The following is a 12,881-nucleotide window of genomic DNA, read 5'->3' as shown; positions in this document are numbered from 1 at the left end:
GTGGGTGTGTCTGTACTGCACCTCAGAGAGTGCACGCAAGCTAGCATGCTACAAATAGTAATGTGGACATTGCAGGACCTGTGGCAGCTGAAACTAGCTGGCCGTCTCCAAGCCTGCGCGACCCCTGAGTCCAAACTCATGCGGCTACCCAGAGTCACTGTCTGTGCTGCAATAGCTAAATGGCAAGTTTTAGCACACTAGATCTAGAGGAGCTAAAGTGAGTCTGCCTACCCGAGCTCCCAGCAGCAGTATAGAAATAGCCTGTGTGGCTTAAGGCTAGGTCCACTTAATGTAAGGGCAGGTTTACCCTTAAAACACTACAGCGTAAACGCGACCTGCACTGATGGGAGGGAGTCTCCTGTTGACGTAGGCAATCCCCCTCCCCGACAGGCAGGAGCTAGGTTGATGGAAGAATTCTTCCTTTGACTTAGCACTGCCTACACAGGCACTTAGGTTGGCTTAACTACATCGCTCAGGGATGTGGATTTATGACAACCTAATTTTCTGGTGTAGGCCACGCCTAAGGTACACCCACACACCTCTCTTCCTAGGGAGAAGTCATTGCATTAAGCATTAGGGAAGAGGAATGGTAGAAAGTTTTGGCTGTGGTGCGCGTGCTGCTCTGGGTTCTCCAAAAAGAGAAGTATGTCACCTGAATAGATGACACTCTATGGATCCACAATGTCCCCAGATACATCACCGATGAAGTGAGCCCAAATAGCATACCAGAGAGTTAAAATGTCCATAATGTGTTTTGAAATCTGTCTTCCATTTGTCCACTGCCCAAATGAGTGTTAGATTGCAAATCCTCGCAGATGTAGTTTGATAAAAACCTTTGCAAATTTCCTGTGAGCCAACAATTGTGGGATTCACAGCAGGGGGTTATGGTTCCAAACGATCACTTTCTTCAGGGGCAATTGTCTAAACAGAAGCATAGTAGAGTCCTACATTTCTTCTTCCCCAAAAGGCCCTGGACACCCGTGGGAAACACTGAGTAGCTAATAAACCCTTTGGACCGGTTTTCATGACTGTATGCTGGGAGAGCCAAAAATTCTGGTTCCAACAATGTGTAAATAGAGCCAAAGGTAACTTTCAACCAAGGCTGTAGGTCAAGAGGGCAGTCATAGTCCTGGTGCAGAGGCAACGAGTCCACATTTCTTTCAAAGGTATCCATGTAATCCGGGTATTTATCAGGAATGCCGGGTGTCTGAGTCAAGAATGGTGGAGTAGGTCCAGGGGTGGAGGCTGGTTCAAGGAACCCCAACATTTTCAGTCATTTCCATTCAACAACTCCAGTAGGGGTATCCCCGGGCCAGGCTCATGTACTGAAGTCATAGTTCACACCTGGTGTGGTGTGTCCCTCTTGCATATGGGCCACTTACTTGCAGAGACCTTGCTTTTCTGCAAAAAGTTGCACTCCCTGATGTCACGTGCTGCATCTGATAATTAGGCCCAGTGGTTGGAGCGCAAGTCGCAGTGAGGTGCAGGATTGTGCCTAGGCTAAGAGTGGTGCTAGAATCAAGGACCAGGGACACACCAGGGTCAAAACCGAGATCAGAGTCCAACAACAAAACAGAAGCAGAACCAGAGCCAGACTCCAAGTCCAGGCCAGAGGTCGAAGCTGGGTGGCCAGAGACCAAAGATCAGCCAAGTCCTTGTCAAGCCAGAGTCCAGATACAGGCCGAAGGTCAAAGCCGGGTAGTCAAAATCTGAGGGCTTGAGGAAGATCAGGAGGAGAAGGCAATGCGGGTGCGGGTGGGTGGAGGGCCTGGAGCGAGGCTAGAGAAGGGCAAGGAGAATACTGAGCCAGGGTTGGTAACCAACATCTGGAGCCAAGGGTCATGCCAAAGTCATAGCCAGAGACCGGAGCCAAGAGTCAAGCAAGATTCAATAACGAGGAACCGGAGGGCAGGGCAGGACAGGGTGGTGCATGCAGGTGGGAACCAGGATGACTTACAGGTTCTCCTAGGCACTGCCCAGCTGGATCCCTAGAGACCCCTAATCGGGGGACTCCCTTCCTAGGAATAAAAGAAGGAGAGCAAGATGACAAAGATGTCTCTGACCCTGGGGTCCAAGCCAAGGGGAGCTCTCATCCTGGCTATGAGCCAGGACCCCATCACCATCCCTGTTCATTTCGCACTCAGAGACCCCCCGAGCAGGAGGGGAGAATAAAGGGTAGAAAGTGAAGGTGCCCCTCGGGGAAAGGGACAGAAAACAAAGATGCCCCTGCGGGAAAGGGACTAGCCTGGGACCCAGTCCAGTTCCCAGATCTACCCCCAGGAGTGTGTGACCAGGAGCACAGCCCTTCCTCTGTGTCTCAGACCCCACCTGCCAGATGGGGAGGATCCTTCCTTGCCCCAGGTTGCTAAGGGGGGTTTCATTTGTGGATGGGAAGGGTTCAGATACCATGTGTGTGTCTTGGGCCCCAGGTGGGGGATGGTCAGACATTCACTGCGACGGGATGACATGGGCCATGGGGAGGTCTGAGAAGTGGTGACAGGGGAGGGGCTCCACATCGGGCCACCCCTCCCAGACTGCAATGGTTACTGAGGATAACCCCTGGCTCTGAGGATGCTCTCATTTCTGGGCCAGCCCCACGGCCCTGACAGCTTGATGCTTCCAAAAACTGGCCTCTGGGCATGGGGGAAGGGACCTTATCTGGCCTGGCCCCAGCTCCAGGGGTCGGGGTGGGACATGGTGGTGGGAGCCAGGTGCTCGGCCTGGGTTTCTCTCAGTGCTGTGGGGTTTATGTCCACTCCCCCCAGCCCTTCTCCCCCAGGCCCAATGAGAAATAGCAGTACCTGCGGCAGGGAGTGGGAGCTTCTGGACATGGGAAGCGGGGGCCCTTCAAGGCTGTCCCACTCAGCACAGCCCCTGCAGTGCTTTGGGAACCTGGCGCAAGCACCGGATATAGAAGAGGTGGGCCATTATCCTCACTGTAAAGTCGTCCTGCTGCAAGGGAACAAGAATCAGTCAGAGACTCCGACAACCATGGCAACGAAGGGCATTAACGGCAACGGGAACCACCAAAATTCCCCACGTCTGAGGGATGGATTCCCCCACCCAACTCCTGCGATGAAATCTTGTCTCCTCTCTAGTGATCTCCAACCCCACTCCCACCATTGTTGAATGAACTCCTGCCCCCTTCCTCTCAGTCCCCCTGGGAGAGCTGTTCTACCTCCCAACACAGCCGGGGATTAAACTCCTCTCCCCAGAATCCCCTCAGCCACCCTCTCCCCCTCCAGCTGAGGGGCTGGAAGGCTCTGGGCAGTAGTTCTGTGGGGTGAGAGGATGTGGACACCTTTCCCAAGGGACCCCCTGTTGTTAAGGTGATGCCATGGACAGTAGCTCTGGAGAATGGGGAACTTCAGCAGCCTCTGCTGACTGACTCCTCCAGTTCTCCCAGAGGAGGTGGTGGCTGGGACAACATGATACTAGGTCCCTAGGAACCAGCCTGAGGCCCGGAGGGGTATGAAACTCTCACAGGGGGAGTTGGCAGCCCCTAGCATGAGCAATAGCAGCGTGTCATGTTGATGTGATGCCTGTTAGGAAATACCCAAGCTGGGTCTGCTCTGCTTTGAGCTGCTCAGGGGACAAGCTGGCTCCTATCAATGGCACCTGCCTGGGTTCATCCTCTCCTGGCTCCCAGGTCAGCGCATTGGGATGGGACGGGAGTGACTGTCAATGTCCTGGAGGTGAAAGGCCCTGGGTGTCCCTCCCCAATTGATCCTTCTTTGGTTACCTCGTTCCCTATCAGCTGGCCGACTTCCCCCAGTATGGAATATGTCAGCACAAGCCCAGCCTGGCTGACACAGAGCTGGGGGTCGTGGATGGCCAGAAGCACCACCTGGAGGAAAGATCTTTTCTGGCCTTCCATGAAGATCTCTCCAAAGACCTAAAACCAACAGTACCAGAGCCCTTGTCAATTGCCCAGAACCAGGCTCCAAATCCCTCTAGCATCTCACAAGGTGGATAAGAGTCCTGGGGCAGCCAACTTTTGGGGTCGCATGGACCATGGATCCCCCCCTTCAGTAAGAGGTTGCAGGCACTGAGGAATAGCTCTTTCTGGAGCAGGAGTCACCACAGGTGCCATGACATGCTGGGAACGTGTCTGCGCGCTCTGGATCCCAGCTCACAAAGACAACAAAGGCCCCCTACTGCTCCCAGCAGCGATATCTCCTGCAGCTCACCCGCTAGAGGTTAGGGGCCTTTTCGATCTGCTTCCGTTCCTGCTCCCCACCCCACCAACAATCCCACGAGCGTCACATATGGTGCAGTGACTCAGCCCAGGAAAGGAGCTCAGTGTCCCTCACACAACGCCCAGGGCAGGGGCAGGTCAGGTTCTGCTCCCTGACTGGCCATGGTGCTGGAAAAATCCCACACTCTGTCTGTGCTTCCACAGGTGCAGGGAAACCAGTGAGGATCTGGTCCAGCAATCGCTGGTGTGAGCTTCCCAACTCACTGAGCCAAGGGCTCCCCTCTCAGAGACCAGGGCGTCAGCCAGGGAGACAGTGAGCAGAGCCAGACCCCTGGGGATACAATCCTCCATTAACTCAACCCCTGATGGGATCCTTTTTCTGCCACGATCCATGCAACACACACAAGCCTGCACCATTAGCAAGGCTCCAACCCAGGGTCCTCGGCCTCTTGCAGCTGAACACTCTCTGCTGGAAATAAGTATCATAGAATATCAGGGTTGGAAGGGACCTCAGGAGTTCATCTAGTCCAACCCCCTGCTCAAAGCAGGACCAACCCCCAACTAAATCATCCAACAGATTTTTGCCCCAGGTCCCTAAATGGTCCCCTCAAGGATTGAACTCATAACCCTAGGTTGAGCAGGCCAATGCTCAAACCGCTGATCTATCCCTCCCCTTACAGAACATACTCACTGCAGGGGAAGACAGCTCCACATCTGAGCTGCTGAAATGCACCGGCGGAGAGTCCTTACCTCCCCCACCCTGGCCATGTTCCTGTAGGCCAGGCGCTCGGTGTCTTGGAGACCATCCCGACACCACAGATCGCTTGCCACTCTGATGTTAGCACTGGGGGAGAAAGTCACACCGATTGGGGAGGTTTGGCATCTGGCTTTAGTGCCTGTTTCCTTCTTTACCCTTTGCTGGGTGAACGCTGGCTAGGGTCCTCATGGCATCCATGGCCCAATGGACTCACAGGGTCCCCACTAGGTGGTTTAGTACCTCAAGCGGGATTTGTCTCATTCATCACAGTAATCATGTGACCCTTACGGTCACTGTGCTCTGGGAGTGGGTGCCCGTTAATGGTGGCGTCTAATACTGAGAACCTCCTACACCCACTGACATCAGGATCTGACCCTAGCTACCCAACTGGTGACATCCTACAAGCTTTGCGTCCATCCCCTGTAGTCCTGCCCCTGCCCTCATGATGGTCTCGTTCCCTCCATGTGTCTAAATAGCTCCGCTCCTTTCCCCTCACCAGGTGGCAGCCCCCTGGGTGGGCTGATTTCCCTGGACTGGGGGACAGAGCCAGGCTCTGAGGTAAAGCAGCCAATTTCCCTGGCATGTTCGTCCCCTTCCTCTCTCCTGAATTTGGGAGATGAGTGTGAGTCATCATCTAAGCTGGGGTCAGTCTCAGAGGAGGGGGCTTCTTTCTGTAAGGTCCCTTGGCCAGCAAGTTGGGGGCCCAAAACAGGGGCCTTCTTTCCATTGGGGTCCCTCTGCCCTGCTGCAGTTGGTCTAAGAGAAGAGGCCTTAGTTCTACTGGTGTCCCAATGGCCAGCTGGAGCTACTCTCCAAGGGACTCACTTCTACGGGGTCCCATTGCCCAGCTGGGTTTCTTACCCCTCCTCTGCAGCAGGAGCCTCTGCAGCCAATAGATCCCATCCCTGGCTTGCCCACTGATGTCATTGGCTGGGTCAGAGATGTAGAGACCCAGATGCAGCACAAAGTTGCCTGCCTTGGGGAAATCGGAGGAGGTCTGGTGGAGGAGGAGAAGAGGGGAATCCATCAAAATTCTGCCTTCAGCTCCCCAGTTCCCCTGGGCCAGAGCTCTGCTCCCATCCATCTGTAGGAGGCGCTGGGGGAGAGGAACTAGAGCCCCCTTTCTCTCTACCCCCAAGGGAGCTTGGAGCAAAGGGACCAGGGCCTGGGCCCTCGATGAGCACTAGCTGCCAGGCTTCTCCAGAGTAACAAGGGCACTGAGGCCAGGCACGACCCTGCCAGCCAGTGGCCTATGGAACATCACAGTCCCTTACCGCGCCAGGGGGGACCAATTAACCAGGGGATAAGGAATTTGACTCAAGCATTGGCACTGCAAGATGCTGGGGTCAATGGTCACTTATGTCAAATCCGGAGAGGGAGGTGGCGAATTGGAGCAGGGCAGCGCTGCTCCGTATGGCCCAAGCTCTCCCCTTGGTGTTCCCAGAGTTGAGCCAGAAATGGACATGATGCGGGAGAAGAAGGCAGGAGAGGGTTAGCGGGCAGGCGTACATGCTCTACAAATGAGCCTCTCCCACTCCACACGGGGCTGAGACCTCGTCCTCAGGGTGGAATATCTGACTCCTCATGTGGGGGTTCATGACACTGCCCACGTCTTGCTGGGCACAAGCTGTCAGTGTCTCTCCAGCCTGGGACAAAGCTCGGCCTTGGGGCTGGTCTATTTGCTCTGAACCCCTGATCCATGACCAGCCCATCAGGATCAAGGCACATGCCCTGGGCCCCCAGACCCCAGCTCCAGAGCCCTTGGTATGATGGATGGAGGGGCCGTGAGGACAATCCCTCTGGGAACTGCCGTGACTCTAGGACAGAAGAGCTGATTCCCTGAGGCTCCTCCTGTATCTCAGGGTCTCCCTAGAAAGGAGCCAGTGACTTTTCTCAGAGGCCTGTGTCCCAGATCGCACACGGATTTCAGTCTCTCAGTCCCCAGCCAGGCCTGGTGCTCACTGTTAGTGCTGAATGGAACCATGCAGAGCTCTGGCGGACAGTCCCTGCTCCTTCCCTCTGTCCCCACTTCCACTCCGCCGCTACCCCGGATGGTGGAAGGGCCCCAACATTGCACTGCACTGACGGCTCTGGGAAAGTGTGGCCGGCTGGGACCGAGGTGGGAGGACACAATGGAAACATGGTTCTTCCAGTCTCTCCTTTGCAGCCCTCCCACGAGGTTCATGGGAAATTCCCCCCCAGACCCTCCCATTTTGCTCACCTCCAAGAGGTGGTGCAGCTTGTCTGTGGTGGGGGTCTCGGTGAGCAGGTCCCAGAGCATGGTGTCCAAGACTCTCTAAATAGGTGTTGTGCAGAGCCTGCAAGAAGAGGGAGCACCCATCAGTCATGGGACATGGGGCTACCCCAGTCAGGGGATCTGAAGGACTCTCTGGGGAGCCCTGGCCAGACCCAAAAGGCACATCCTGGCCTCTGCCATTCACATCACTCCAGGGACACTTAGCAAGAGTTCATGGCCGGATGCTGGCTGGCTCTTCAATCCTTGCCCTTAGCAGTTCTCTGCGCAGGGCCTGGTACCCAGCAGAGTTTGGAACAGCCAAACTGCAATGGGTGGGAGGTAGGATCCCCGGGAGAGTCCAGGCAGCAGAGCAGAGAGTGAGGAGAAGAGGGAAGGCTGGGATCAGCCACAGAGGGGTAAGTCAATTCCCTCTGGAGGGAAGGGGTCCTCCCTGACAGTTTGTGTTGTTCCCCCCAAACCCCACCCTGACCGGGTCTGTTCCCAGCTCTGCTCACCCCTCCCCTATTCTCAGCAGCTCCATCAAACCAAGGGAGCAGGTTCCAGAGGCCGCTCCTGCTCCTGGGACAGAGAAGTAGGATCATGACCTAGCCGGAAATAGGTGGTGTCCTGCCCAGTGCCCATGGTGAAGATGGTGTAGAGTAGAGCCCGCAGGAGGGGAGACTCCAGCTCCAGGACAAGTGGCAGCTTCAGTTTGCTGGTGGGAGAGAGGAGCCCGTGTTATGCTTGGCAGCACCCGAATGGCACTGGCACTGCCATGCACATGACCCCCCTCCCCTGCAGTGATCCCCTCCCTGTGGCCACTGTAACGTTACGGGAGTGAAATCACCCCCCAGCCAGGAAAGAGGGGATGTTCCCACCTCCTCTGTTGGGGGATGCAAACAGCCATGGCTGGGAGTAATCTAGGCCGGAGAGGATCAGCACCAGGGTTAGGGAAGCTGGATGGGAGGGTCCTGGTACCTGAGGCTGCAAACCGCGGCCATGGAGCTGGAGAGGATGGAGCTCAGCAAAGACTCCCTGGGCAGATTTTCAATCAGCTTCTGAGAGACCCCAAGGAGATAAAATCCCATGTGAGATTCAGGGCCTGCAGACCCTCAGGCGCTTCCCAGGGAGGAGGCCAAAGTGCTCTGCAGAAACAGCCAGTGTCACCCCAAACAGCTAGGCCCCCCATTCCTCCCATCCATCAAACTTACTCCTTCCTTCCCCCTCTCCCACCCAATTCCTCCCTCCCCTCAGCCTCAGCTGTCCCTCTGGCCTTTCAATTTCCTGAATGCCAGCTCCCCATCAGTGTCAGAATTTCCCCTTCCCTGTTCCCCTGCCCTCATCCCCAGGAACCCCTCCTCCTCTCCGTACCTCTCCAGCCCCACTAACTCTCCCTCCCATGTCTGGCTTCCTTACCCCAGGGGCCGGGCGCAGGGTTCCACTCACCACAATACTCTCCATGAGGGCCGCTTTGGAGAACTGTGGCTCCAGAGTGTCCCGCCCCTGCTTCTGTGCCAAGAAGCACAGACATGGGACAGCATGGAGGAAGCAGAGCTGTTTGGCCCTGTCCTCCACCCATTAAGAGTGGGATTGGTGGAGAGAGAGAGAGATGGTTAGGTAGGGACCTCCCCACCCCACCTACAGCAGCTCCAGGGCTCAGGAACCCCATGGAGTTGGAAAGGGAAAGGCGCCCTGCTTCCCAAAACCAGTGTCGCCCTGCACAGACGGGGTTGTAACTGAGACAGTGTCTGCGGGGAGCGGACATCTTGGCCTGCGTGAGACGAATACCCCCACTTTGGGGTGCCAGGTAATAGGGGAGAAGTACCCCCTATTGGGGGTGGATTCTCTGGGACAAGACCCCCCCAGTGTGGGTGGGGATAGAACAAGGGGCAGGACAGACTCGGGGGCAGTGCAGCTGGAAGATTTTTGTACCTCAGCTCTGCCCTGGAGGTGCTGCTGGATGACCCTGATGGTGTCTTGTTCAGGGGACACATCCTCCTCCTCCTCCTCCTCCTCCTCCTCCTCCTCCTCATCGCCACCTCCTCCAGCTGGGCACTGAGGGTCTCTGCACCAGGGAGAGAAGGAGAAAGGGTCATTTGTGCTGATGCTGTGGGAATGCAAGGTAGAGAAATGGCTCAATGTCCCCCCTCCTCTTCAAGGAACCCCACGGCATTGAGGGCCCCACCCTGCCCCTCCCAGCGACGCCCTCAGCCCCATCAGCCTCAGGGCCCCGTGGCCATCAGCCCCTCCTCCCAAAAAATCATCAGGGGAGGCTGGAGCTCCCCCAACTCTGCCCAGCATCCCCTGCCATGGAGTGTGGCTGGGCCACTCCCACTGGTGTCAGTGGGCTCCCGTGGCTCAGTCCTGGTGTGTTGGTGAGCCAAAGGGTACACAGTGGTACTACTCCCCAATGCCCCTGTCCTCCCCCGTGTCCCCTGGGTCTCCCCTCACCTGCAAAGAGGGAGCCTTGAGCCTCAGGGCTATCAGACCCCACGGAGGGGCTGCTGGCCCCTCGGGAGTAGGTGGAGCTGCTGGTCCCCATGCCAGAGTCGCCCAGCTCCTGCTCTGGGCTGGCTGGGGGCTCCTCAGTGGCCAGGCTGGTGGATGGCTCCGATGGGCACTGGGGCGCAGCTCCTGGCTCCTCTGCTTCCTGTGAAGGAAGCCGCAGAGCCGCCTTGCCTAGACCTCGCCCGCTCCTGTGTCCTTCCTGCAGAGCATCACCCTGGGCCACCTCCATTTGGGAACAGAAAGGACCTCAGGGCCTGCGACGGGAGCTGGTGCCTTCCTCCTCCTCCAAAAGGCCAGGGAGCTCCTCCTCCTCGCCTGGCCACTGACCTCTTCCCTGCCCGCAGGGACAGAGGGGCCGCTTTCCTCCTGGGCAAGCCAGCCGCTGCTTACCACTAGCTCCGGAGCCACCTGCCCGGCCTTCCTCCTCAACATCCGCTTCAGCCGCTGCATCCTGGGATTGAGTGGGGAGCAGCCATGAGTCTGGGCTCAAGGCAGCCGCTCATTAACATGCCTGCCTGCACCCCTGCCAACCTCCGATTGCTGAGGCGCTTTCTCCTCACCACACACCCCACCCCAGGGCATGGGGGCTGCCGTCCACACTCACTGGCAGCAGCTCACAGCACAGGCTGCTCCCAATGTTCCCCCTCACCCCTGGGGCCCTGTGACACTGGGAGAGTCTCGTCCTTTCAGAGCAGTGCGGCTCTCTGTTAGTTTGGACAAGAAGCTCCCTCCACCCATCCAGGCCCAACTCCCTCCCAGGCCAGAGAAAGAGCAGCACCCGGATTGTCCCCAGCGACAGTTTACAAGGTGCCAACCCTATGAGGCAGGAATCGTCCTCAGTTCCCACTGATTTCACTGATTCGGGGTGGGGGTGTTCATCACCTGCCAGGTTCTGCCCTCCCCAAAAACTCTTGACACAGGGAACAGTCTCCTGCAAAGGAAGGGCTGGGGGTCCTCTTGCTGGGCCATTCCCACCACACTGGGGATGGCTCTGGAGAACTCCACTCCCTTACTCTAGAAGGGAAAGCACTGGGTGGCAGATACTCACGCTGCTTAGTCTCTAGCCCTCCTCCTCGATCTCCCAGGTGGGCTGGAAAGGGTGCTGCCCAATGCCCTGCCAGCAGAGCAGGGAGTAGAAGCCTGGAGATCGAAAGTGGCTGAGAAAACAAGATGATGTTTTATTGCCAGGGGATGGATACACCCAGCCTAGCAACCGGGGGTTCACTACACTGACCTATGGCCAGCAGCACACCTCCCATCTCCAGGTCTCCTCGTACCTCATGCACATTCCTGAAGCGTGATGACCCAAGGGCTGTAGGGGAGTATCCCCAGCCCCAGTGAGGGAAACAGAGGCCTTGTCAGGAGAAGCCACTGCCTCAGGGTCGCGAAGGGAGTCAGGGATGGAGCCAGGGATGGAGCCTTTGTCCAGGCTCCTACACTAACCACTAGAGGAACACTCCCTTCCAGAGCTGGGAAGTGCCAGCGGGACTCGATTCCCAGTCTCCCTGGCTCTGAGTGTGACCTGTTGTCGTGACTGAGGCAGGGAGTTGGGAGTCTGGACTCCTGGCTTTCACTGGTGATTTTCCTCTATTCCCAATCTCTCTGGATCTGAGTATGTCCTGTGGAGGTGGTGGAATCTTCATCCTTAGAGATTTGTAAGGCCCAGCTTGACGAAAAAAATCATCTATTTTAAATTAAGGGAGAAATTTATGAGAATCTCTTAAATAATTTAAATAGAAGAGGAAAAAATAACATGAAGTGGAACATGTTCACTGCCAAGTTTTAAAGACAGTCACACCACTGATGTGATAGCTGAGGCCCTGGAAGCAAAGTTAGCTGAAACATTAACCCAGCTTTGGACAGCAATAGCTTCCTTGGAAGGTGCAGAAAATATTGTCTTCCTTTCAGTTTATTCAAAGGGTTCAGTTCAATGACTAGTTCGTTGAAATTCAAGAAAGCCATTGGGAGTTCACAAAACAGGCAAACTTCTTTTCCTCCCTCAATCTATGGATAAAAACTAGGTGTCAGGGGATGGATCTATGAGCTCCTAAATCTAGAATCATGTGCAGACCAGAACATATCATTTCAGTTCACTAACCACCCTTCAAATTTCCTTTGTTTAAGAAATCCGTTTTAAATGCAAAACGTTTTGATTCAACTTTTTTCTTCTGCTTCTCTTTCTAGCTGTAGGATGACCTTGGTGTGTGACCAAAGAGAGGTCACTTATTTTCACTCTCAATCTGTATCATGGGGTTGGCACTCTCCCTCTGTATCATGGGGTTGGCACTCTCCCTCTGTATCATAGCGGGCTAGAGATGTAAGCACGTAAGGCGTGTTAGAGCCCTTGTGCTCGAAAGGACAATGAGTGATGGTTGTTTGGGGCAAGAAACCCGATGGATTTGATACTTGTCCCCCATCCAAAGCCAATAACACATCTCTGTACCTGCAATCATGAGTTAGACAGTCTCAGCACCCCTCTGTCTCCCGCAGCCCTCAAGTGTTCCTTGGATTATGGAGGCTTGGTTGCAAAGAGGACTTGAATTTTTTTACTGGCTTCCTGGGTGTCCCTAGCCAATGAGGGTCTCAGTCTGGCCTCCGAGGCCCATACCCCGAGATACTAAAGATCAGGAAGGACTGATTTCACTCCAAGTTTTTTGTATTTGTATTTTTGAATTATTTTCCTAATGAAAGATTGATTCTCCTGAAATTCGTAGAGCTGGCAGATGACAGAACAAGGAGCAATGATCTCAAGTTGCAGTGTAGAAGGCTTGGATATTAGGAAAAACTTTTTTACTTGGAGGGTGGGGATGCCTTTGAATCTGCTAGGATAGAGTCCCCAATCTTCTACTTAGAGCCTATATTTTTTCTTACCTTCTACACAGATGATGATTTCTTTCCACAAAATCAACACAGTAATGAAAACAATCCCAGAGAATCTCCTCCACACCAACCGTCTCTTGGTCCTCACCGAGAGACCGCGAGAGGGAGGCTTGCTGCAGCAAGGCTACAGGGGTCTCCGAGGTTCCCCCTGCCCCGCATCCCTGTCCTGCCGGGCTGTTGTCAAGGGAGCTCTGTGGGGTCACACCCGCCTCATCAGCTTTGCCCAATAGGCTGAGTTCCTGCCAAAGGCCTGTGTGAAGTCACTGCCACACTCACCTTTCCCTTGCAGGACGGATGTCTGC

This window comes from Natator depressus, chromosome 6, assembly GCF_965152275.1.
Source record: "Natator depressus isolate rNatDep1 chromosome 6, rNatDep2.hap1, whole genome shotgun sequence".
Classification (NCBI taxonomy): domain Eukaryota; kingdom Metazoa; phylum Chordata; order Testudines; family Cheloniidae; genus Natator; species Natator depressus.
The sequence above is the reverse complement of the archived record's forward strand: the minus strand, read 5'-3'. Positions refer to the sequence as shown.